We start from the raw sequence: 21,026 nt of genomic DNA on the forward strand, positions 1-21,026 counted from the left end.
GTCGGTACTCTTGTCCTCCCCATGTCCACGTAATCGCCTCCTGCCCCCTCATTGGTTAGTTCTCGTTGCCTCCTTCCCCTCCCCCCCCATTATCCCCAATTCAGGGATTCCTCTCGTCTCTCATGTTGTGTGAGCGGTTTGGCATTACAGATCGAGTCCTCTCGTACCTCACACTTGCCACCACCTCCTCCCCCCGCCTCACACCATCCCTTCCTGGGATACCTTATGACTCACTAGTTGGTACCGAGAACATCCACCGGGGTTTCAGTCTAGTACGTTCATTCTCATGCCTTGTCGTAGCCTTTTTTCCCCGCTGTTCTGATTGGCCATCGCTCGGCGGGGAGAACTCGGTTGTGTATTGGTTATGTTTCGTTATGTACTGTATTATTTTAGTTTCTACTATAACGTAGAAATTTTGTTCGTGGGGTATCACGGAAGAGCGGATATTTGTTGTTATATTATTTATTGTCGGTGTTCGTTTGGGTTCTTGTGGCTGGCGGGGAGTCATTAAACCCCTTCCTCCCTCCCCTTTCAACTCCCCCTACCCCGGTAGGCATGTTACGACCCCCGGGTCTCTCATAGTTGTCTCCCCGGAGCCAACAGGTAGCATGTTATTATAACATGTTATTATAACATTTTTATCCTATACTTCCCCAGTAACGACGGGATAGTATATCTCCTACTATGGCAATATTATTTCATTGAATGATCATATCTAATTACGGAATTGTTTGACAGGGAGCATGTTATTATAAGGTAGCATGTTATTATAAACCCTTTTTTATTATATACCTCCCCGGTAGTGACGGTTTAGTATATTCCTCACTATGACAATATTATTTCATTGATAATCTTAACTTATTATGGAATTGTTTCAACGATGTCAGTTAATTTTTGATAAATTTTCCCCCGGTTACTATACCGGTCCGGAATTTTGTTCATAGCCTTTTGTCCCGGTTTCATATCGGTCTATTTTAAGTCCGGAGCACCCGGATCTTTTTAGGTTACTAACCTATTATGGGATACTCATATATCTGTATTTTATTCTATACTTCCCAAGTAGCGACGGGATAGTGTATTTCAAGCTATGACAATATTATTTCATTGATAACCTTAACTTATTACGAAATTGTTTTAACAATGTCAGTTTATTTATGATAAGTTTTTCCCCGGTTACTAAACCGGTCCTAGAGTTTGTTCATAGCCTTTTGTCCTGGTTTCATATCTGTCTATTTTAAGAATTCGGAACACCCGGATCTTTTTAGGTTACTAACCTATTATGGGATACTCATGTATCTTTATTTTATTCTATACTTCCCAAGTAGTGATGGGATAGTATATTTCTCGCTATGACAATATTATTTCATTGATAATCTTAACTTATTATGGAATTGTTTTAACAAAGTCAGTTAATTTATGATAAGTTTTTCCCCGGTTACTATACCGGTCCGAAATTTTGTTCATAGCCTTTTGTCCCGGTTTCATATCGGTCTAATTTAAGAATTCGGAGCATCCGGATCTTTTTAGGTTACTGACCTACTATGGGATACTTATGTATCTTTATTTTATTCTATACTTCCCCAGTGGCGACGGGATAGTATATTTCTAGCTATGACAATATTATTTCATTGATAATCTTCACCTTTTATGGAATTATTTTAACAATGTCAGTTAATTTATGAAAAGTTTTTTCCCCGGTTACTATACCGGTCCGAAATTTTGTTCATAGCCTTTTGTCCCGGTTTCATACCGGTCTATTTTAAGAATTCAGAGCACCCAGATCTTTTTGGGTTACTACCCTACTATGGGACACTCTGTAGGTGCCCCTGTCGTTACTATCTATAATTCTAACTTCGGATATAATCTTTTGGGATTTTCATTTTATTTCCTTTATAATTGATCGATTTAAACATTTATTCTCGATCTATTTATTTTACATTCCCAACGAAGTTACCTTGTTTAATAGTAACGATATACCCTCTTTCAGAGCTCGCAGTCATCCAAGACTACCCCTTTTAGGGGTTTTCAGGGAAGCACGTGGCTGATGTCAGGCCACGTCCTGTTGTCCCTAAAGTTAAAGCTACCCGCCAGCCCCTATCAAAGACTCACAGGTCTTCCAAATCACCAAAGCAGTTAAGACTTCATCTTCCAGAGTCCCCAAAGACTCAGCCACAGCTGTTTCTTCCTCTCTTGGGTCGAGAGCGAAACCCAGCCTGAAACCTATGACCCCGGAGGCTCCCTTCGATCCGGCAGCCCTTTCAAGATTGATGCAATGGCCTCTCGTGGCAAGGTTGGTTTCGGCCTGACCTTTCATTAGTAGAGGCCAGCGTCCGATCCCAAGTATGAGGTAGAAATTCATTTCTATTTTGAACACGATGTTGTGTTGATTTTTATCCATATATAAGTATGTATGTGTATATATTTTATATTGCAATGGGTTCCCTTGTTAGCACCCTCACTGAGAGAGTGCTAAACCAGATAGCCTCGTACAAGGTCTCATTCATTATGGGTTACCTCAACAGCAACAATATATCATCCCGGATGCCTCTAAGCTCCCGGAATTCGTTGAAAGCAATCCGTGGAAGTTGGCCTTGCACTCTCCCTTCAAAGATGGTATGTTAACCATCGAAGGGTTTGGCACTCGGCCTGTAGAAGATTTTGAATTCTACCCGCCGGGTCTACAGTTCCCTTTCTCTGGTTTCGCACGCCTTACCGAGGAGACACTCGTAAGGTTCGACAAGGTCCCCAAAGAAACCGAAATTTACCCGAAGGGGCAGGCTCAGTCCACCTGGGTCCAGCCCTTAAACGAGTGGGAGTGTGTTACCACTACGTTAACACCTCACAAGAGCTCGTACACGATGTTTGTAGTGGATGAGTAAACCCCTACTCCGTGTGTCACTAAGATAGTGGACCGTGCTCAGCAGGCAATAAACGAGGACAAGCCGTTACCGCAACTGAAGGAAACGGATCCGACTTCCCTCCTGTTCCCGGGGGATCACGATTGCTGGACTAACGGCCCGGCCACCTTCACATCGGGTAAATTAAGCGCTGACTGTGCTTCCATTCAGTTCTGTGAGTGGCTACCCAGGCTTCTGGAATCCCTGATATGCCTCGAGTTCGAAGCCTGTATGCACCTGAGTAGATCTATCAACTCAGCTACAATGGCAGAAAACCCCTCTTTGATGTATGAAGAGGAACCACCTTTTAAGGTCTTGACGAAGTCATTACTTCAAACCTTACTGTCTGATTCCTACGACTTCTTTGCGGCCAGACGTCGTTGCTGTAGGCATGTCTTGTCTGAGGCCACTATCAGACATGAGCCTAACAAGCTCATTAAAGCCCCAGTCTGGGGCCCTGACTTATTCCCTGAGGATTTAGTCAACAACGTCGTCAGCGGAGCTGCTAGGGTCAATCAGAGCCTCAAGGTTCGATGGGGCTTAGTCCCCAAGCACAAGTTCGAACCGGCCAGCAACCAATCTCGAGGTAGAAAGAGTCTGAGACCTTTCCATTCATTCCAAACCGGCAGTCCCAACAAGTGGTTCAGACCATCCCGGTGGCACAAGGGAGTCAACCTTTCACTTCGAAGGGTCAACCCCAACAGCAATACGTGCTGGTTCCTCAGTCCCAAGTACCAACTACCTCCTATGCTACTTCCCCAGCCCTTAACCCCACCTTTGAAACTCAGGGTGCTTTCCTGGGTTACCAGCGCGCCAGAGGCGCTAGCTCGAGAGGAACCTTTTGCAACAGCTACTCTCGAGGCCGAGAATTCCGCGGAGGCCGAGGAGGTAAATCCGCAGCAAATCATTGGGAGTTCTCGGGTAGGGGGAAGACTTTACATCTTTCGGAACCGTTGAATGTTCAACATTTGGGCTTTCAGCATAATTTCCAAAGGTCTGGGGTGGAGTTGGATAGAAAGGCCCCCTCCACCAACCAGTTTTCATCAACATCCAACGGAAGAGCTAGTCTTATATGAAAACAATCTATTGCAAAAGAAGGCAATAAAGGAAGTAAATCGCTTGTAATTTCAGGGTCGCTTGTTCAGCGTGCCAAAGAAAGACTCAGAATAGCGAAGAGTAATCCTGGACCTGTCACTTCTGAATTCTTACATTCAATGCGACAAGTTTCACATGCTGACCATCTCTCAGGTGCGGACCTTGCTTCTCTGTGGGGCCGTCACCTCCTCTATGGATCTTGCAGACGTTTGCTATCATGTTCCGATAGCAAGACATTTTCGTCCGTTTCTAGGCTTCAACTAGGCAAGAACTGCCTCACAGCAACTACTGAGTGATAATCTCTTACAACAGTTTGGTTCCAAATCAACTTCGAGAAATCTCGTCTGGTCCCGAAGACAAGTTTCAATGGCTAGGATTCAGTGGGTTCTATGCTCCCACACTCTGTGTCTCCCAACAGCCAAGAGGAACGATATAGCAATACACAATACGTTTTCTCAAAGAAAAATTGTCTTCCGGGAGAAATCAAGAGAGAATCCTGGGTGCCCTCCAGTTTGCCTCAGTAACAGATATACTACTGAAGGCCAGACTGAAAGATATAAGCCGAGTATGGCGCTCCAGGGCAAACGAGTAATATCGAGACAAAGGGCTCGACTCCAACCAATTCTGAAGAAAAGACTTCAACCATGGACAAAGGTCAAAATCTGGCAAATCTGTTTCCTTACAATTAGGCGCTCCAGGGCAAACGAGTAATATCGAGACAAAGGGCTCGACTCTAACCAATTCTGAAGAAAAGACTTCAACCATAGACAAAGGTCAAAATCTGGCAAATCCGTTTCCTTACAATATCCACCCCTAAGCTGGTCATTCACACAGGCGCCTCCTTAACAGGCTGGTTGGGATACTCTCAGTACAAGAAAGTCCAGGGACTATGGTCGACAATATTCAGCCAACTTCATATCAATGTCTTAGAGGCCATGGCGGTATTTTTTACCTTAAGCAACCGGCTCCAGCCAAAAACCAACATATCAGGTTTGTTCTAGATAGCTAGTGGCGGACGCACTTTCGAGGACAACTCCGCTGGAGTCGGAGTGGTCACTAGACCCAAAGTCCTTCAGATGGATTCTTTCTCAGGTTCCGGATCTCCAGATAGATCTGTTTGCAACAGAGTCCAACAACAAACTAGAGTGCTACGTAGCCCCCAACCCGGATGCTTGGGCTTACGCCACAGACGCAATGTCATTAGTCTGGAACACTTGGGAGGGAATTTACCTATTCCCACCAATAAATCTGTCGATGAAAGAGTTAGACAAGCTCAGGACTTTCAAAGGCCAAGTTACTCTAGTAGCCCCCATCTAGCCCAAGAACAACGGGTTTCCTCTTCTGGTGGAACTGGGTCTCCACCTCGACAGATCCCCAATCCAATACTAACACAAGTAGTACAACTCACAGTGTGTTAGCTTCCTCAAAATTCAGAATGCCCTAACTTTATGGACTTTATGAAATTTGCAGCTCAAGAGGTGCAGATATTGATTCTCAAATACACTATTTTTAGAATCAGATAAGAGGGAATCCACCCTTCGACAGTATGATTCGGCTGTTATGAAACTTGCAAGTTTTTAAGGGACTCAAAGGTTGAGACGATGACTATGAATCTGACAGTAACCTTCCTCAGAATCTTATTTGAATCAGGCTTAGCGGCTTGTACTATTACCACAATAAGTCAGCCTTGAAGAAGATTTTGCAATTGGTTTTAATATTGACCTTACAGATTCATACTTCTCATCCATCCCGAGAACCTGCACCAGATTGAAACCAGCAAACTCACCCTAGCTCAGTTTCCTGGTTTCTGAATGACGTACTTAAGTTGGCTTCAGACACTCTTAACGAGACTTGTCATTATATTCCATTGTTTAGGAAATCCTTGTTCTTAATGAACCTGACTTCTGGCACCAGAATATCAGAACTTTCAGCCTTGTCTAGAGATCCAGGTCATATTGAATTTCTCTCGTCGGGGGAAGTACTCCTTTCCCCTGACAAAAGATTTTTAGCGAAAATGAGGACCCCCAGGACAGACGGTTCCCCTGGAAGATTGTCCACTTCCGCAGGACCCATCTTTATGTCCAGTAAACACTCTGGAAGCCTACTTAAACATTTCTTCCATTCAGTCCTCAGGGCCCTTATCCATTAGAGAAGATGGAAGAACCATCATCCTGAAAGGAATCAGACAGCAGATTCTGTATTTCATTAACTGGCTACCTAGAATCATTCCCACATCACTCCCTCACGTCCATGATATATGAGCTGTAGCTACCTCAGTTAATTGCTATGAACTTCGCTGGACTTACTAAATATACAGCCTGGAAGTCTCCAACAGTATTTAAACGCCACTGTTTAAAACCTCTGGAAGCCATATATTTGCTACAGTGGCAGCAGGGAATGTGATTCCTCCTGAACATAGTGAATCTTAATCAACTGTCTTGCTATCCTCTTACCTGTTATTTTGGATTTTATTTTACTTCCTCAGGTATTGTTCCAAGTTTTGGGAACATTTCTCTTGTACAATTTCACTGGGCGGCACAGCTCGGAGCCCAGAAAAAGGATTTTGACGAAGGAAAAATCTATTTCTGGGCGAGAGACCTGTGCCGCCCAGTGAACCCTCCCTTGACTTCCCTCCCAACATGGGCCCCAAACCTTGGGTGCTATGAGGAGTGACGTCACTGGCGTGGGTTAGGTTAGTGGTAGTAGTGTTGATCGGCACCTCGCTGTGGCAGGCATTTTGAAGAGGAGATATCTAAATGGTGCGAGACCTCTGGTTGTGAATTATCACGCCCCACTATTATATCGACACCTTATATAGGTGAGCGAGCTGGGTTCAACCTGGCATTCCTATGCAATTTTTTCTCTGGTAATATATAGCAGTTATATACCTTAGAAAAGGTGCTAAAGGAGCATTTCACTGGGCGGCACAGGTCTCTCGCCCAGAAATAGATTTTTCCTTCGTCAAAATCCCTTATATATATGTATATGTATATATATATATATATATATATATATATATATATATATATATATATATATATATATATATATATATATGCAGAAGAACCACAGGGAAAATGAAAATACAGAATATACACTTGAGTCCTGACTAGTTTCGTGATACTTCCTCAGAGGACTGATTTATTGAGAGAGGTTTCTTACAATTTATAGGGAAAGCAAAAGTACGAACATACATATAGAGATTTAGAGAACAATGACACTCCCTTACCCGCTACCTGGGCTTGACTCAGGTGTGCGTAGGAGGAGTCCGAAAGCTCGTTAGACACCTGCTAAAAAGGGTCATTTCTAGTGGCGGGTATATTCTTGTTTTCTTCTTATTTTACTTTCATTACAGTTATTTATATGTCAATGCGGTAGTCTTATCTATATAAATACATAAGCAAAACATACACAAAAATACAAATATATATACATATATATACATACATATACATATACATACATATATATATATATATACATATATATATACACACACACACATATACATATACATACATACACACACACATACATATACATATACATACACATACACATATACATATATATACATACATACAGATACAAATACATATACATATACATGTATGTATGTATATATATGTATATGTGTATGTGTATGTATATGTATATGTATGTGTGTGTGTATGTATGTATATGTATATGTGTGTGTGTGTATATATATATATGTATATATATATATATATATATATGTATGTATATGTATATGTATGTATATATATATGTATATATATTTGTATTTTTGTGTATGTTTTGCTTATGTATTTATATAGATAAGACTACCGCATTGACATATAAATAACTGTAATGAAAGTAAAATAAGAAGAAAACAAGAATATACCCGCCACTAGAAATGACCCTTTTTAGCAGGTGTCTAACGAGCTTTCGGACTCCTCCTACGCACACCTGAGTCAAGCCCAGGTAGCGGGTAAGGGAGTGTCATTGTTCTCTAAATCTCTATATGTATGTTCGTACTTTTGCTTTCCCTATAAATTGTAAGAAACCTCTCTCAATAAATCAGTCCTCTGAGGAAGTATCACGAAACTAGTCAGGACTCAAGTGTATATTCTGTATTTTCATTTTCCCTGTGGTTCTTCTGCATCTGAGCATCACGTTTTCCTGTGATTTTTACGCATATATATATATAATATATATATATATATATATATATATATATATATATATATATGTGTGTGTGTGTGTGTGTGTAATTATTATTATCATTATTATTTAGCCGTCTATAAACATTCCAGTGCTTTATGAATGCAGAATCAAGGGGTTACCCTTTAAATCTGTTTTATGCTCACGAAGCCCCACCCCTCACTGCACTCCTATTTGGGAAAAAAGACTCCCCCCCCACACAGTGACGGTCATGACGTCTAATCTACCCAATGTGGAAGTACAGTAACTTTGTGCAAAGGGAAATATGATTTCGAGAAGATTGCATGAACATGCTCCTTTCATTTTTCCCTGGTGATTTTAGAGAAATATACTCAACATATGTATACTAAAAATATAACTCCAGGTAAATATTCTTTATTTGTTACATGAATAGAAGAGTATTTTAGTTAGCTTAGCTTAATTTGAAATTGAAGAGAGAGCGAGACAGACAGACAGAGAGACACCCAACTAAATATTTCTCAAATGAAAATCTTTTGGTTTATTGTCAGATAATGCCAGAGTCCCACTTGCATTTTTTTTCGTCAAACGACACTGATTGATGCCAGTTACCTCCAGAAAAATAATAGATCACAACGCTATCGCGTAACACGAGCGATTTGCTCATGATGAATCGCCGAGGGCGACCGATGACATGGGCGCGCGCAAGCATGGGTCGTCGATTACGGGAAGTCCTTGAAGGGAAAGCATATTCTTCTTAAGAACTTTGTACTTGACATCTTGTGAGCTACAAGATATCAGAAGATCATGGGCATGGAATTGCCACGCCAAGTCTCTCATCGCAGTGGGAAACCATACCAGCACCAAAGAGAGGATAGAAAACAAACATGCCATATGTCAATCCACTATATGATACAAAGGAGTGGCATGTAATTGTGTTTGTCCCTACTAGACAAACTGACAAGCTGTTTCAAGAAGGATGAAATTACTCACTGTACACGAAGGATGTGCACCGTCTGCCAAAAGCACTCCACCTGTAAGAAACCAGGAACTGTTTTATTCCCTTCCATTACCTTCCATTGCTCCTCCACCCTCCTAACTGCATTGGAGTTGTAGGGTCAGTAGTGCCAAGTGATCTTACCTGATTAGCCAGTCATAATTAATGTCCTTTTCTCTGTACTTTTAGCTGTATTGTACAGTTCATCTTTTCCACCTTATACTTATATATGCTTGTGTTTATTTTGCATTGGTTTTACTTTAGTAAGTTATTAACTACTATTATGTCATTTCTATGCCTTGTTTATTAGTTTATCGCTATTGATTTGTAAATATGTCCAGTTCGTGTTGGTGTTTTAGTAAGGTAGTAACTATCATCTAGTCATTTTTATGTCCTGTTTATGCGTTTGTCATGACTGAATTTCAAACTTTTATTAAGTTATGAATGACTAAATTACTATTGTACGCGACCTGTAAAAATGGCGGCTTATTATTCAGATTGATATGTACTTACACTCACTCATAGAAACAAGAGAATTGAACTTTTTTTCTTTTTAGTAAATACTTCCTCTTACGACAAAAACTTGAATGGAACCTTTTATTACTTCACAAATTCAGACAAGAGAAAAATGGTTAGTTACGGTCAACAATGTTTAGCACTTACGTATAGATGAGGAAATCTATTTGAAACATGTTCTTATACAGCTAATGTGTTCTAAAACTTGGATGAACATAGCTTGCTTCCCAAATGACAGGAGAGTGTATATATATATATATATATATATATATATATATATATATATATATATATATATATATATATATATATATATATATGTGTGTGTGTGTGTGTGTTTATTTATGTATATATATGTGTATATATAATATATATATACACACATGTATATATACAGTATATGTAAATATGTATATATATAATACATATATATATATATATATATATATATATATATATATATATATATATATATATCAATACTTTTATAGCTATTGTAATGCACCTAATTTCTATCCTGACTTTTTATATTATTGTTTTCTATGCTTTCTAATGCTTTAAATACATATAATTTTACCAGTACTTTTAAAGCTATTATATGATATTTTGTTTCTCTCCTAACTTTTAAAAGAATGTTGAATATATTTTTCTATGCTTTTTAGTGTTTTAAGTACATATATTTTTATAGATACTTATAAAGCTACTACTTCTATGTACTTTCTTGCTTCTTAATTTTTTTACTACAAACATTTTTATCAATACGCTTAAGCAATTCTCATGGCTATCTATGCTTTGTTTTTGTTATAACTAAATGTATATTCTTTACAGTCGACATTTCCTAGTAGCCATGATTATGTATCTAAAGGTTTTTTAGACATATTGTCAGCTTAATTTTGAAATACTTGGTATGTATCATTCAATTTGATGCTTTACACTTTTTTTTTAATACAGATAATACTTAATGAATTAATTGTGAAATAAACAATTATTATTTTTAAACACAAAACTTACCCGCTGGTTATATAAGAATGGCTAGCGTTCCCGACGCCTCGGCAGAACTATTTAAAAACTCGCGGCTAACGCAGGTACGCCAGGTGTACACTAGTACCCTGGTGGACCACAGGTAGAACTACTCCCACTTCCTCAGATTTTTCCTGCCGGTCGTACTGGTCAGAACGTTGAAAATTCACTCGCTGTTTACATTCAATTGGACGGTTTATTTGGTGATGTACTCTGTCTTTTTGTTTTTGTTGGCTTTCGCTTTGGTGTTTTCCTTTTCAAATATTCTTGAAATCTTTATTATTGTGAGGTTATTTAGTTATTTTGAACTTTGTTATTGTTTAATTTTCTCTTGTCACTTTTCAATATGGCCGACCCCTCCCCTTTATATAGGAAGTGTAGTAAAGGTTGTCAGACTCAACTTCCTAAAGGTTCTGTTGATCCGCACACAATTTGTGTTAAATGTAGAGGGAAATCGTGTGCTTATGGGGATCGGTGTGAAGAATGTTCTTCGTTAACGGAAAGTCAGTGGGTAGCTTACGAGCGTTATACTCAGAAATTAGAAAAGATAGAATTAGGAAAGAAAGGATTAGACGTAGTTCGTCCCGTTCTGTGGATTTATCTAGCTCTGATGTAATTAATCCTACGTAGATCAAGAGCCGAAAGAACCTACGATGAGGGATATGTTATCTGCAATTCAAGCTCTCGGTGTGAGGGTTGAATCTTTAGCAGAGGACAAAAAGCAAATGATGTCAGAAATTAATTTACTTAAAAGTGGTCGGACTAGTGAACGAACAAGTGTTAAAAGTCCAACGAATGTGTTTAGTGGAGGGCACGCCTGCGCGATCCTGTCGTTCGCCTAGCCTAAGACCTCTGTCAAGCTCCCAGAAGGGGAGAAGTTATGTCGAAGGGCGAAAGGGAACGAGAGGCTTCATCAGTCGCGTAGACGTTCCCTCGAGTGATCCTGATGCCGTAGCTCAGGGCGCTCACCCTCACCATAGAAAAAGTGAGGTTAGTGCTTTGTCTCCCTCCTCAGATGAGGAGTCAAGTGATGATAGGTGGCGTAAAGAATCTAGACCGATTAAGAGGAAAGTTCAGTCAGTGGAACAGCCGCACGTTTCCTCCCCGCAACAGCCGGTTTGTATTCATTGGGAGACACCTGAATGTTTTCGGTCCCTTGACGAGTGTTCTCCTGCCAAGCGCTCAAATGTGGGTTCTGATGGGGATAGAGAGATGGATTCGGATGCAGAGTTAATTTCTGGTTCTGGTGTGATTATTCATGCTCCACCTCTTCCTTCGGACTGGGATTCTTCTCCCGCAAGGGGTAAAGGATTGGAGAGCGATGAAGAGGACGAATTCGCTATAGAAAAGGCTGTACAATTATCTCCTCAAAACAATCCCAAGTGGAATATGTTGTTGAACATGAAACAACAGCTCTCGTCGATGATGCAGTCTTATCGACCGGTTATTAGCAGTGAGGCTGGGCGTCAGTCTTCGGTGGTAGACCCGTTGTCGCACAGGCGGCCTGTTGTCTCTGGGACTGACGTGATATCGCACAGGCGGTCTCCCAGTTTCACTGTTCAGCGGAAGGTTGGAGTAGATTTGTCTCAGCAGAGCTCTGTTTCACAATAAATATCAAAGGAGCATTCAGCTGATATTCAGTCCAAGCGTGATAATGTTCGCCAAATGGCGGAGCGAGCCGTGAAGCGGCAGGATGGAAGCAGGCGGAGCCTGAGCGGCAACATGACGAGCTTCAGGAGTTAATTGTTGAAGGCGCTGAATGTCGCCAGCAGCGCCAGACAGGTGCTAAGCGCCAGCGTGACGACCCACACCAGTCGACCCATAAATGGGTAGAGCGCCAGCGCGTGAGCGCGACGCGCCAGGGCTCCTCGGAGTGACAGCGCGAACAACGCGGCGCCAGCCAGACTCATCCCGTAATAGAATCAATCATGACAGCAAACGCAAGTCAAATGACTGTCAATTGGAAACGGATATGGAACAACGCAAGCGCGCCTATGTCGACTCTGTTGCACCTGCACAAGAGGTTCAACATTTGGGTCAAAACGCAGCCCCAATTTCTGAATTAGAAGATCAGGATGAGGTCCTCTCTCATGAGGAACACTTGGAGGATATCTAGGAGGAAGAAGAGAAACCACCTCAACATGCGGTGGATTTCAAAAAGTTAATGCTAGTCTTCTCGGAATTATTTCCAGACAATTTTGCTCCAGTTACTCCGCGATCTCCCCCTTCTGAGTTTATCTTGGGCAAGACAGTGAAGACTTCTTTTTATACAAGAATGGTGCTTTCCCGCTCTTCAAGGAGAGCATTGAAATTAATGGGAGCATGGATGGGTACAAGAAAAGCTATGGGCAAGACGTGCTTCGCTTTTCCACCAGCTAAGTTAGCCTCTAAATCGAACGTTTGGTATGAGACGGGAGAGGTTTTAGGTTTGGGAGCTCCGGCGTCTGCGCAGGGAGACTTCTCAAACCTGGTGGATTCTTCCCGTCGCATGGCCATGAGAAAGACAAAAGTGTTGTGGTCAATGTCGGAGTTTGACCACCTCTTAAAAGGATTGTTTAGAGCATTTGAGGTATTTAATTTACTGGACTGGTCACTGGGAGCCTTGAGCAGAAAAGTGGCAGAGATGAAGGACACGGACACCTATGGACAGAGCAGTCAGGGATGGTTCTAATGAGCTGGCCGCTTTGTTTATTGCAGGAGTTATAAAGAAAAGAGCTACTTTATGTTCTTTCCTCTCTGCGGGTCTCACTCCATGTCAGAGATCGGAGTTGCTTTTTGCGCCCATGTCTTCGGCTCTATTTCAGCAGGATTTAGTTAAGGAAGTGGCTGCAAATCTGACTCAGAAGGCTACTCAGGATTTGGTTACTAAAACAGCCAGTAAGGTTTTACCTACGTCCTTCTCTTCTCGTAGAACTAAGGAAGGGGCGTCATATTCTCATTCTGCTCAGCCCTTTCGGGGTAAATCTACAGGGAGAAGTACTTTCAAGCCAGAGGCAAGGAAGCAAAGGAAAAGAGGAGCCAAGCCCAGCCGGGGCAGGGTCTGACTGCTCTCCCCTTCAAGCAGTGGGAGCCAGGCTGAACAACTACTTGCATAGTAGGACACATCATGTTCAAGAATCCTGGCAAGGATGAACCTGCCATCCTCACCTCGAGCCACAAATAGACAACTATTTCTTAAGTTATTATCATTAGGGCATTCGGTCAACAAATGACTCACTGTTAAAGGTACTAAACAGTCGTCGTAATACGGTTGGTGTTGGCCCTTCAGAAGAAACTTGTGTGTCAACGGAGTATGACCAATACGGAGACGACAAAGAGTCGTCTCCCATTTTCGGGGCATCATGTCATACCTCCAAGGAGATATGACATTTGTTACTTCTCTCATTTTATTGCTATCTAGACTATCCCAGTGTTGTTGCCATTTATTAAAAAAACAATTTCTTGATGGTAGGTAGGAAATCCTTACAGGGAATGGGATACCTTCTCGGTAGCAACTCGGATGCCGCATTCTTAGCCAGTAAATCTGCCTTCTCATTCCCAGACACACCTACAAGTGCTGGAACACAACAAAATCGAACCAATATACCTCTCAGTTCAATAATAAAAAGCCATTCTAAAATCTTTAAACTAGAGGGTTACTAGAATTAAAAACTTCTAAAGCTTGAAGAACACTTTTTGCATCACTAAAAATTGTAAAATTACCCTCCTTTTCCAGCGCTATTTTATCAATAGCGGTTAGTATGCTATACAGTTCAGCAGTAAATATGGAAGCTGTTAGAGGAAGTGCACTACAATTAAAACCATTACTATGTACTCCAAATCCAATGCCAGCATCAGATTTGGAACCATCAGTATATATAAAAGTCTATCCCCTATGTTCTACAACATGTTCCATAAAAAGATACCTGGATTCTACGTCAGTCATATTCTTCCTAACTACAGTATAATAAAGTATTTACAAAAAGATACCTCAGGAAATTTCCATGGTGGTGTTGATGATACCTTAATCATATCAAGACTGTTTAATAATTGTTTCACCCGAAAGCCATAAGGATGAGGAGATTTTGGGTGTAGTTCAAAGTATGTTGAGTGCCTTACAAGGTTTTCAGTCAGAAAGGCTAAAGAATTAGGGAGTCTGCAATCTAAACCAATACTGAATAATAGAAGACATTCAGCAAAGGTCAAGAGGAAACTCTCCAGCATCAGGTCAAGAGGAAACTCTCCAGCATCAACAAGGAGACTTGGGATATGTGAGGTTCTAAACGCTCCTGTGGACAATCTAATACCAGCATGATGTATTGAATCTAATATTTTTAACTGGCTTGGGGTGGCTGAGGAGTATATTTCGCATCCATAACTGATTTTGGAAAAAATCAAGGCCTTGTATAATTTCAAAAGTGTTGCGGTCTGCCCCCATGATGTAGGGGAAAATACTTCTAAAAGATTCAGAGCCTCAAGACATTTAGCTTTTAATGCTTTCAAGTGAAAAACGCATGTGAGCCCACAATCAAATATCAAACCTAAATATTTAGCTTCACTTACACATGGGATCCGTTGAACTTTAATGTATATATCCGGGTCTGGATGTACTCCCCAGATACAACAGAAATGTATAATAGTAGTTTTACTTGTCAAGAACTTAAATCCATTCATATCGGCCCACTGGATAATTTTGTCAATTAAGAGTTGTAGTTTTCTCTCAACCATTGCCATTCTAGCTCCAGCAAATGATATGGAGATATCATCCACAAATAATGTTTAGAGAACATCCTGGGGAGTGGCTGATGGTATCCCATTAATTGTTAGTGCAAACAGGGTTACACTTAGCACACTACCCTGAGGAACTCCTTATTCCTGACATTTACTCTCTGATAGAGTTTCCCCCACTCTCACTTGAAAAACTCTATGTGAAAGAAATGACTGAATAAATAGTGGCAGCTCTCCTCTCAATCCCAAGTCCTGAATTGTTTTAAGTATACCATATCTCCATGTGGTATCATATGCCTTTTCAAGGTTAAAAAAGACTGTCACATGGTGCCATGTGGAAGCAAAGGATTCACAGAGGACTCAAGTCATATCAGCACATCAGTCGTTAAGTGCATTTTTCTGAATCCACATTGCATGGGTGATAAAATACCCTTCTTTTCAAGGTACCACATCAACCTTGCATTGACCATCTTCTCCATGATTTTACATAAACAAGATGTCAATGCTAGAGGGTTATAAACATTGAGTTATATACATTGTTCATCATTTATTCTTAATATGTTTTATGTTTTATGTTCATTTGAGTTATATACATTGTTCATCATTTATTCTAAATATGTTTTATGTTCATTTCAGATTGACCTTGGTCATTGTTCAATAATAAAGACATTTAAATAAATGGACCAAGCTCTTATTTATGACCACGGTCAATCTGAAAAATTCTTCCACCCTTCTTCGAAGACCTTCCAACAGAGACTGCTAGTGTTTGCAAATTCCTGATAAAATGTCCAGGATGCAACGTTGATGTAAATTATACTGACACAATAGTGAGAGACATATTAGCACGCGGCATATGTGACCCTGAAATACAATTAGATCTACTTGGTGATAAGAATCAGGATATGTCATTGGAAGAAGTTGCACAGTTTGTCGAAGCTAAAGAATCTGGTAAACGATCTGCCTCCCAACTATTAGACTCTCATGAGGTCCAAGCAGCGGCCAGTAGTTCATACAGAAAGGCAAAACAAACCGCTGTCAAAGATAAAAACGAAGTTTTCTCATACTGTGGCAAGAAAGGACATGGTAAAAACACTCCTGCACGTGCAAGAAAATCAGAATGTCTAGCTTACGGTCATAGATGTGAACACTGCAACCGAGAAAATCACTTCGAGAGTGTTTGCCGTAGTAAGGGCAAACCAAAAGTGAAACCCAGTGCTCACAATGCCAATGACTACGAGAATGCGGTGTTCAACACCTTGTGCAGCGTATCATCAATCTCTAAACGACACATCAACAAGACATTGGCTTTGGACCACCATCTGTATGACAACTTATCTGATACTTGGATAAAGAGACCTTCCAAATCTCAACCTTTCATAAATCTGACAATTAGAACATCACCTAAGGATTACGAAGCCTTTGGTTTCCACCTTCAAGCTGGTACACACGCTGTTCGTATATCTGCAATGGCAGACACTGGATGCCAAAGCTGTCTCGCAGGTATCAAGGTCATCCACAAACTTGTCCTCAAGCAAAGTGACCTCATTCCTGTAACTATGAAAATGCACGCTGCAAATAACAGAGACATTAAAATCCTCGGTGCCACAATCCTTTGTATATCAGGAACAGATGAGCAGGGGAACCTTGATGAGACTAGACAAATGACATATGTCACCGACAACTCGGATAAGCTCTTCATCAGTAGGGAAGCCTGCATCGCCCTTGGCATGATATCGGATAGTTTTCCGACTATTGGTGAAAGCTATGACACACAATCGGAAACTCCGGATGCCACCAACAATGGAGTAGGAAGCGTTAGTGGACTAGCCAATCAGTGTGACTGCCCAAAACGTCAACTACCACCTCCGCCGCCTACAGAATTACCGTTCAGTGCAACCGAGTCCAACCGGTCTAAACCAAAGGACTACCTCTTGAAGTACTACGAATCAAGTACATTCAACGTATGTGACCACCAACCGTTACCACTAATGGATGGACCCCCAATGAAGCTGATGATCGATCCGAATGCGGATCCTGTTGCTCGTCACACACCAGTGCCAGTGCCGTTACACTGGCAAGAGGAAGTTAAAGCTGGACTTGACCAGGACGTCCGCCTTGGTGTCCTTGAACCTGTCCCAATCGGAGAACCAGTAACTTGGTGCCATCGAATGGTTGTATGTGCTAAGAAAAATGGCACACCTCGACGAACAGTTGATTTTCAGCCTCTCAATGTGCACACTAAGAGAGAAACGCATCATACGCCTTCTCCATTTCACCAAGCAAGGTCAGTACCACAAGGAAAAAAGAAAACCGTCTTTGATGCCTGGAACGGATACCACAGTGTACCGATTCAGGAATCTGACCGTCACTTAACTACGTCTATCACTCCTTGGGGACGCTATTGTTATAAAACAGCCCCTCAAGGGTATATTGCTTCTGGCGACGGATATACTCGACGGTATGATGAAATAGTTGCCGAGATACCCAACAAAACTAAATGTGTCGACGATGTTCTTCTTTGGTCTGACTCAATAGAGGAGAGTTTTTTTCCAAGCTGTACAATGGCTCGACATATGTGGAAGACACAGCATAACACTCAACCCTGACAAATTTCGTTTTGCAGGAGACACAGCTGAATTCGTTGGATTCGAAATAACCCCAGACACAGTTCGCCCATGTGCACGATATCTTAGTGCAATTATGGACTTTCCAACCCCAAGAAATATCACCGATGTCAGATCTTGGTTTGGTTTAGTAAACCAAGTATCGTACACTTTCAGCTAAAAACTTGTACTTGCCAGGTTTCCAAGAGGCTAAAATAATGGCTACTTCCCAAACACTTGGATAACTATGATCATGCCATATTCTATTAATAATGCATAAAATAAATAACTTTGTATTAAAATGTACATGTTTAATCATTGCATATGGAATTCCATCGGGTCCAGGGGTTGTATCATTACAAGTGGCAAGCGCCGAATCATATTCTCTTTCAGTTAAAGGAGAATTATATGACTCTTCCCTTACTGTTGCAAAATATAAAATTTTCTTTTCTTCAATACTCCTATATTAGTGACCAGGAGCTGCTACACACTTGCAAGATACATTTGAAAAATGATCACCCAGGGCATTGCTCACATCATTTGCTTTAGTCACATACTGACTGTTCACTTTCAGCACTGGTGGTGGGTTGGGGTAAATTTGCCGGCAATCTTCTTTATTTTCCTTCATACAGAAGATGGTGGTGTTCTACTGGTAATGGAGGAAACAAGACACCCAAGACTGGAATCTAGCTTCTTTCATGGCACAACGAAACTGTTCTCTACAATTTTTGTATGTTATAAAATTTTCATCCATGCAGCGTCTACGCAATCTAGTCAGAGATTTTCCAGTGGCTATGTGCAAGACTGTTAATTCTGAAGACCACCACGGGACTGGTCGTCGTTTGAATAATGCCGTGGTTTTGGGAATCAAATTAATTCCTACTGTATGGAGAGTTCCATTCAGTAGGTCTATGGTATCATCAATACTTTCAAACTGCTCTGCTCTACCCTCGATTTCACTTAGTTCACAAAATTTAACCCAGTCTGCCTTGTCAAGATTCCATCGTGGCGATCTTTGTAAAGGCGGACCCTTGTTGGTGTTTATAATGCTTGGTGCATGATCACTAGTATGCCAATCATCTAATGTCCTCCAATCAAAATCAAGAAGGCAGTTAGAGCTTGCAATTGAAAAGTCAATGCATGACAAGGTACCTGTCTGAACATGAAAGTGTGTGGGCTCTCCTGTATTAAGGAGTCCAACATCCTCATTCTCCACAATTGATGAGATAATATTGCCCCTTGTAATTACCAAAACATCACCCCAAAAGGATGTCTACCATTCATATCTCCCAGTAAGAGAAAAGGTAGAGGGAGTTGTTGAATGACCTTTACTATATCATCATATAAAATACTATCATTTGGAGGTAAGTACAGAGAGCATAGTGTATATTTTCTCCCTATAACGATTTGTACAACCACTACCTGCAGGGGTGTACGAATGGACAAAGGTATTTGGGGAACATCTCGACGAACGTACATGAAACTTCTGCCATGGCTCCCTGCTTGTTGTGTTCTATAGCTAAAATACTCTCGAGGACTAGGAGTGTTAGCATCAAGCTTACTTTTCTGTAGACATACAATTATGGGGGAATGTTCATGAATTAGGATCTTAGGTTCTTCATATTTGGCCCTTAAACCCTGACAATTCCACTGCAAAACGGAGGAGAAAACTATGGATTACTTCTGGAAGACATCTTGGATGAGGTCTTCCCATTAGCATTTTTAATCTAACATTATTACCAGTAGGTTTTTTCAGAGATGGTCTCGATATGTTGACTTTTACGTTTGTGTTTCTCTTTGTGTCCTTCTGATCTATTTGTTGAGGCGGATGGTGGACCTCAACTTGATTTTCTGATTTATTCAGTTTATCTTCTGGTTCATTAGAAACATCAACAAACAAAACATCAAATTTATTTGATGTCATAACTTTAATGTTTCTAATGGAGGGGGATGAGAGAGATAGAGATCTCTCTCTTTTACGATTAATAGATGGTGGGATTCTAGGTTTTTGCACCTTTCCCAGTACATTTGCATCAGGCAAGTTGGTTTTAAGTGGAACCTCCATGAAATCAGGCAAGGACATGGCGTGTGAGAGGTATGTACTAGTATTTGTAATGGGGACGAGGATTGTACAGAAATGGGCCATGCCTTAGTGTTAATACGCCGTGGTAAAGCCTCAGGAGGCAATATGCTTACCTTGTCATTTGACATTCTATCAGATGGTATAGTTCTTTTTCTAGAGCTATTGGCAGTACAGTGGAACCTCTACATACGAACGTATCTACATCCGAATTTTCCAACATCCGAAGTAAAATTTGAGCAATTTTTCGATACACGAAGTAAGCAATTTTCGTCGTACCGGTTGTATCCGAATTTTTCGACACGCGAAGTACAATTCGAACACGTTCCTACTCTACACCCGAATTTTTTTTCGACACCCGAAGTAAACAATACCCGTACGCGTAGATGGTACTCATAGCGCCGGATGTATTTTTTATTTCCGCCGATAGAAGGCAGTACTTCGACCTCGGAGGGACCCTCAATTAGCGTGGTTTGGGTCACTCCTCTGTTCTCGTCGGCTTCGTGTGGTTGTGCCCTGCGCGTTCTGCTATTAACTGTTTTAATCGTGATTTTTTACGTTCATCCTTTTACGGTATTTTACGTAAAGCATGGGTCCTAAAAGACTTAGTTTCGCAAGTGTTAGTGGTAGTGGTGAGAAAAGGAAGAAGGAAATGCTTTCTTTAGAAGTAAAGAAAGAAATTATTGAAAAGCATGAGCGTGGCGTCCGCATGAGTGAACTTGCAAAAGAATATGGCCGAAATATGTCGACGATCTCGACAATCTTGAAACAGAAAGAAGCCATTAAAGCAGTGAAACCTTCTAAGGGGATCACCATCATTTCAAAACGCCGTAACCCTATCATAGAAGAGATGGAACGACTTCTGCTAATCTGGATCAAGGACAGAGAGATTGTTGGCGACACCATCACCGAGGCATCTCGTGGCTGGTTTGAGAAATTTAAGAAAC

This window comes from Palaemon carinicauda, chromosome 7, assembly GCF_036898095.1.
Source record: "Palaemon carinicauda isolate YSFRI2023 chromosome 7, ASM3689809v2, whole genome shotgun sequence".
Lineage (NCBI taxonomy): Eukaryota > Metazoa > Arthropoda > Malacostraca > Decapoda > Palaemonidae > Palaemon > Palaemon carinicauda.